We start from the raw sequence: 7449 nt of genomic DNA, 5'->3' as shown, positions 1-7449 counted from the left end.
AAAGTTTCTCCAATACTTCTTTGATGTGTGAAGGAGGTTGCTTTTTATGCGAGGCAGTGGATATGACCCTTTGAGCGCCAGTATATAACTGTTCCACCAAGGTGTACACATCTTTGAGTTTTTTGCGCATGTCTTGACCAAGGTTGGAGCTTCTGGGGCCTGCGTCAACAAATGCGATTGATAAACCGATAAGGATTTATATATGTTGAGAAGGAATAGTTGAAAAATAGTATTGCTTACCAAAGATGACAGTTGTCATATTATTGATCTGGCCTTTTAAGCCGGACAATTCTTCAGTCACTAGTTTAAGGGCGGCTTCAGCTTCTTCCGCTCTTTTTAATAGAGCCGCCTTCTCAGTATCCCAACTATTCCTGTCAGCTTTGAAGTCCTTCTTCAAAGTCTCCATCTCTTCCAAGGAGGTTCTCAATTCTGTCTGAGCCTGGGAAGTTGCAGTTTGCTGAGTGGAGATGTTCTGGCGAAGATCAGCAATTTGGAATTCTTTCATGTTTAGCTCAGCCTGCAAATATAACAGATAGGTTGTGTAATAATCATTTTATTGGAAGTCCCAAGCACAATACAAGTATTTCACTTGGCACTTGGGGGCTAATGCACATTGCTCTTTTTTGAAGACAATTCTATGACGACCTGACTAAACTGTTATGACTATAGCCAACTCATGGGGGCTATGTACTTGGATTTTATTCACAGTTATGGTGATAAGTCCCGGCTTATACATGCTGATTAAGCCGGCCCTTGGGGGCTACAAGTGCGAATTTGATTACTACTATTTCAAGGCTCGGCTTAACTTTTTAGTTTAAGCCGGCCCTTGGGGGCTACTCATTTTGATCTTGATATATAAGGCTATCTAAAGTCTACATCATATTCAATTCTATCATATCCAGTAGACTTGGCGGCTGACAGAAGCATACTTATATGAAGAGGATTGTAGCGTTTACCTCAAAACGTTCCTTCATAAGATTGACTAAGCCGGCCTCGAAGTCATGGCTTGTATGAAGGCAGTTCAGATAACCAGAGTGGATCTCTTGAGCGCTATATTGGGCGTAGCTCTCTAAATTCACTGACCACTTGCCTTTGTCAGCAACTGATAATTCTTCCTTAGCATTGTGCTTTGACAAGACAATGGGGTTGCCCGGCACCATGTAACCAAGCCCAGTAATGACGACATCATCAGCCTTCCCTTCAGTAGGCTTGATGGGACTTGGCGACTTAGTGGTGGCCGGCTCAACATCCATATTATCTATGGTGATGTCGTGCTCCTTTGGTGGCGGGTCATCAACTGTGGCCTCAGCAGCTTGGTGAGAAGTTTTTGTTGTTTGCTTTTCCGGTTCATTGAGATTGGAGTCTTCAGCTGCTTTGGTCACCTTCAGCTTCTTGCTGGGCTTTGCCATAGCGCTGATAACGAAGCACAAGACAGGGTTAATACAACAATTAAGTGCATGATTGAAAGCAAACAGACTTAAAATTCTCACCCGGGCATGGTCATGAAGATTGGGATTTGGGTCCCAGTTGAGTCGACGGAGGAGGAATGAGATGTTCCCTGGTAATTTGAGTCGGAAGGGTTAAGAGGCTGTCGAAAAGACCCGCCTTGGGATAAGCTAAGTCAAAAATCTGTGAAACATCTGGACGGCGCTTGTGAGGAGCTGGTGTGTTTGGTAAGCCGGAGGAGAGAATCCCGCCTCCGCTATTTCGGGTCGTGCGGCGAGCTTCATGTTGCTGCTTCTTCAAAATAAAGTTGGGCTCCAAATAAGCTAAAGGATGAGAACACCTTACATTCCGGCTTGCTTGACGAACTTTCTGTCTTGGCAGAGGTTCTGAGTCGGAGGAAAGGATAGTTACCTCTTCGCCATCTGCGTGGCTGCCTTCCGCGTCATCCTGATAGTGATCATTGTCAATAATATGTACAAAAAATGAGCCAAGGGAATCAAGTTCTACCTCCAAATCAATGTCATCCAAGTCAAAAAGCTCGGAGGTGTTGATCTTCTTCTTGGCAGCCTTTTTCTGCGCCTTATTCTTCGTCCGGGTTGTCTTGCCCAACTTATCCTGCAGATTCCTATTCCAAAAAGGAGAATCAGCCTATGGAAATCAAATGGTTATAAGAAGACAGTTTAAGTGAAAATATGATTCAACTGAAAAAAAATTAAAAGCTTACAGCTGGCAGCTTGTTGAGAGTGCAGAAAGGATTCAGTCCGGTTTTGCTGCAATCCGCCAAGATCTCATTCAATAGGGACTTGGTCATGTTATTGATATCCTCATCAGTCAACCGAATCTGACAGTGACGTTGTGGATCTTTTAAGTCCCCGGTGTACTCGCACATTAAGCCGGGGCGGCAGCTTAAGGGAAAAACTCTCCATGCGACCCAGCATCGAACCAGATCGATTCCGGTCAGGCCGTTGGCCATTAAGGCCAGGATCTTTGAAAGGACAAGCATATTTTTTTTCCATTCCGCTGTGTTGATGCGGTCTGGAAGAGGATGCCTGTTGCTAAGCCGGCTGGCACGGTAACCCGGCAGAGGATTTTCCCCTTCTGGAGAAGTATCCTGGCAATAAAACCAAGTTTGGTTCCAGCCCTTGGGATGACTGGGCAGTTTGGCGGTGGGGAAAGTGGCTTCTTTCCGCCTTTGAATTGAACTGCCACCTAATTCTAGGCCGGGCCCATCTGTGAACTCGGTCTACCGGTTTAAATAGTAAAATTCCCTGAATAGTTCTACGGTGGGCTACTATTGAAGATACACCTCGCAGAACACTTGAAAGTTCCAGATGTTTGAAACGGAATTTGGCCCAATGTCTTGAGGATGGAGCTTGAAAAAGTGCAGCACATCGTGGAAGAATTTTGAACCGGGAGGGCTAAAACCCCAGAGCAGATGATCAGTGAAGACGATTACTTCACCGTCCTTGGCTCGGGAGGGGTTTCTATGCATGGGACCCTCCAATGGATGACATCTTTTTTGGCTAAGACGACTGTTTGGACATACTCGTTCAATGCTTCCTCGGTGACCCGGGAAACGACCCAGTTGCATGCGGTGACAGTCTTAGTCATTTTTGAGGATGAAGGCCTAAAAGAAAGAAATATTGCCGGTTTAAGATTATGCTGTTAAGGCGGCCAATTGATTCAAAAATAAAGTGCTATAAAGAACCAATATGTTAAGCCGAAAGATAGCGTTAAGTTATGTAGATATATCTATTGGCGGCTTAAAAGGGGACTAATGGTACATGGCGGGTTATGGTTTATCAATTAAGCCGCCCGAACAATTGTCATGGTTCAAATCTATGAGTGAGGATTTTCTAAGTGATGACAAACAGATTCCACCGACTGGTGCTATAATTTTGGATCTACAACAGTTTGAAAAAACAAAATAAATTCTAAACCTAAGGTGGCGGCAGTAGCAAAGTTCGTGTGCTCAGATGAGATCTGTTACAGAGGGGATATCTTCTGCTATTGAAAATGAATGCTAAAATGATTTCCGCATAACTTTGACGCCAAGTTCAGATCTGGTGGTGCAATCTAAGAGAGGAAGCGGAGGAACAGCGAAGAACTTCGATGAACATAGAAACCCTAAACACAGATCTGATATAAGTTAAGACAGGTGCCTGGAGGTGCTGATGAACAGCAGAGAGGCGCCGATGTGCTCTGGTCCGTTCAGGTTGATGCAGCGGCCGGAGTTGAGGCAGAAGATGAAGGACGACGATGGCAGAGCTCGGGAGCGCGTGGGAATTGCAAGGAGGAATACGAATACGAGGAGGCAAGGGGGGAAATGAAAAGGACCCATGTCCATATTTATAAGGAACTGGATAAAAGGCATGCAAGGGAGTCGAGGAGGCCAAAAATGATTATGTGGCTGCACGGGCACCTCGATTTTCGGGAGGTTCATTCAAAACAAAGATATGATGAGATATTATCAGGCTTGTGTGAAGTTAATGCGAGATGACATCATGGCGGGTTAACACAAATCTGTGAGCTGGCGTCATGGCGGGTTATGGCAAGTTCATAAAGTTGATGATGGAAATTTCTGCTAAGTCAAGTATTGAAGATTGATGTGAACAAGTTCAAATCAACCTGGGGCCTAATGTTGGGGGTATGATGTAATGCCCACGATGCGGCTATATCTCCCACGTGTCGAGGCACGACTTAGAGGCATAACCGCATTGTGGTTTTGTCGCAAGAAGGGTCATCTTCACACAATCCCATGTAATGAACAAGAATGGGATAACGAGAGTTGGCTTACAATCGCCACTTCACACAATACATAAATATAATTCATACATCAACCAAAATACACACATAGACCGACTACGGTCAAGATCCAAATGAAAATAAGATAACCCCAAATGCTAGATCCCCAATCGTCCCAACTGGGCTCCACTACTGATCATCAGGAAACGACACATAGTAATGACCACGTTCCTCATCGAACTCCCACTTGAGGTCGATCCCATCATCTGCACTGGCATCGTCGGCACCTGCAACTGTTTTGGTAGAATCTGTGAGTCACGAGGACTCAGCAATCTCACACCCGCGAGATCAAGACTATTTAAGCTTATAGGAAAGGATGGTGTAATGAGGTGGAGCTGCAGCAAGCAATAAGCATATATGGTGGCTAACATACGCAAATGGGAGTGAGAAGAGAAGCAACGGAACGGTCGTCATCTAGAAATGACCAAGAAGTGATCCTGAACTCCTACTTATGTCAAACATAACTCAAACCGTGTTCACTCCCCGGACTCCGCCGAGAAGAGACCATCACGGCTACACACACAGTTGATGCATTTTAACTGGGTCAAGTGACAAGTTCTCTACAACCGGACATTAACAAATTCCCATCTGCCTCATAACCGCGGGCACGGCTTTCAAAAGATAAAACCCTGCAGGGGTGTCCCAACTTAGCCCATCATAAGCTCTCACGGTCAACGAAGGATAAACCTTCTCCCAGAAATACCCGATCAGTCTCGGAATCCCGGTTTACAAGACATTTCGACAATGGTAAAACAAGACAAGCAAAGCCGCCCGAATGTGCCGACAAATCCCGATAGGAGCTGCACATATCTCGTTCTCAGGGCACGCCGGATAAGCGAAGCGTACAGGTACCAACATAACCCAAGTTGCCAAGGGACGGTCCCGCACGGTGCTCTAGTTTGGACCAGCACTCAGAGGAACACTGGCCCGGGGGTTAAAATAAGATGATCCTCGGGCTCGCGAAAACCCGAGGGAAAAGGCTTAGGTGGCAAATGGTAAAACCAAAGTTGGGCCTTGCTGGAGGAGTTTTATTCAAGGCGAACTGTCAAGGGGGTCCCATAAATCACCCAACCGCATAAGGAACGCAAACTCAAGGAACATAATACCGGTATGACAGAAACTAGGACGGCAAGAGTGGAACAAAACACCAGGCATAAGGCCGAGCCTTCCACCCTTTACCAAATATATAGATGCATTGATTAAAATAAGAGATATTGTGATATCCCAACATATCCATGTTCCAACATGGAACCAACTTCAACTTCACCTGCAACTAGCAACGCTATAAGAAGGACTGAGCAAAAGCGGTAACTTAGCCAAACAACAGTTTGCTAGGAAAGGATGGTTAGAGGCTTGACATGGCAATATGGGAGGCATGATATAGCAAATGGTAGGTAGCGCAGCATGGCAACAGAACGAACAACTAGCAAAGCAAAGATAGAAGTGATTTCGAGGGGTGGTCATCTTGCCTAAAGGTTCTGAGAGTTGTCGAAAGCTTGATCCTCGTAAGCGTACTCAACAGGTTCCTCGTTCATGAACTCGTCTACCAGCTCTACCCAACACAAGAACACAAGCAACGGAACCACAATCAATCACGGAAAATGCACAAGCAACATGATGCAAAACATGTATGATATGCAAGATATGATATGCGATGCATGTGCCTGCTCCGGAAGGAAAAATGATGAACAAGGCAGTAACTTGGCAAACCAAGCATGCCACTAGAAAGATGAGATGATTTCGGTCGAAATCGATATAAAGATCACCGGAAACGGATGCACGGTTTGCAAATGGCAAGCAAAACAAGAATGACACGAATCTGCGATTAACAGCATGATAGCACTTAGAATGCAACAAGTAACAATGCTACAGCACTCCAACATAGCAACAAAGCATATGGAAGTAATCTAAAGGAGATGCTTGACAAAATATGAACACTGAGCTACGGCTAGATCACAAGATAACAAGCTCAAACAAGCATGGAAAAAGTGCAAAAGATAACAGGTTCACAGACTTGGTGAAATTACTGGACATGCCTGAAACAGCATCAGGTAGCAATGTACAGAGCATGCAATCAACATGCTACAGGAACTTAACATAGAAAAATAAGGCATGGCAATATCCTACTAAATGCATATGACAAAAGTCCCTTAATGACCATAAGCCAAAAAGGACCAGAAGATATGATGACAACCATGTAAACATAGCAAGTTTTGTTTAACAGGTTTCAGACTTGGCAGAAAACGGAGCATGGCAGAAACAATAATATGAAGGCATCTTGGTGAGCTTGATGCACTCACCACAAAGCAATGCATGACAAAAAAAGCATACCTACAGCAAGATGGCATGTTTATTAAGCTATCCACGGCAAGAACAAAAGCATAGCATGTATGGATCAACTACAACAAGCTTGGCAAAATTGGATAACACGTAAAACAATCTGCCAGAAATATTTTATAGCAAAAGTAGAGCAAGATTGAGTCATGATATGGCACTCCATAATTGCAAATAAGGGCAGAAATGGATCAATTACAACAACATCTATAAAACATCCTTACCGAACATCTCCAAAATATGCATGGATCTCTCTGTAGCATCAAGTTCACATGGCAACAAAATAACAGCAGACAAAGACTTGGAGAAATTACTAAGTCTCTGAAATCAGAAACATTTCGGGGCCTAGTTTGCATGCTTGTGCTAGTCATCAAAGAGATCACAAAAATACATGGCATACACCCCTGGAAATATGGCATGGCATACAGCAAAACACATGCAGAGCATATGCCCATAAGATGCACAGACTAAATGCAACAAAAATAACAAATCACCAAGTTATGCTAAGTAACAGCAGATAACAGCAACTAGCACTCTTGCACCAGAGATTTGGGCATCAAGATGAACTCAAATGAACATGGTGCAATGGAACAAAATGTAGAGTATCACGAGGCCAACGTTTCGATATATTACACGCGCGAAACGGAGCTATATGCAGAGAGTTATGATGCGATGAACAGGGGCATGTATTGTGAAAAGCATGAGACTTAGAAAATATTTCGGGGGGGAGAGAAAAAGTCAACGCACGTTTCTTCCAGATCCGATCGGGGCTCTGCTCGATGGAGCTCGCCGGAGCTAGGGGAGGCGCGGCGGGGCCGGCGGAGCGGCGACGGGCGGCGAACGAGGCGGAGGGCGGCGGCTCGC

This window comes from Triticum aestivum, chromosome 5D (assembly GCF_018294505.1).
Source record: "Triticum aestivum cultivar Chinese Spring chromosome 5D, IWGSC CS RefSeq v2.1, whole genome shotgun sequence".
NCBI classification, from domain to species: Eukaryota; Viridiplantae; Streptophyta; class Magnoliopsida; order Poales; family Poaceae; genus Triticum; species Triticum aestivum.
This window is presented reverse-complemented; position numbering follows the sequence as displayed.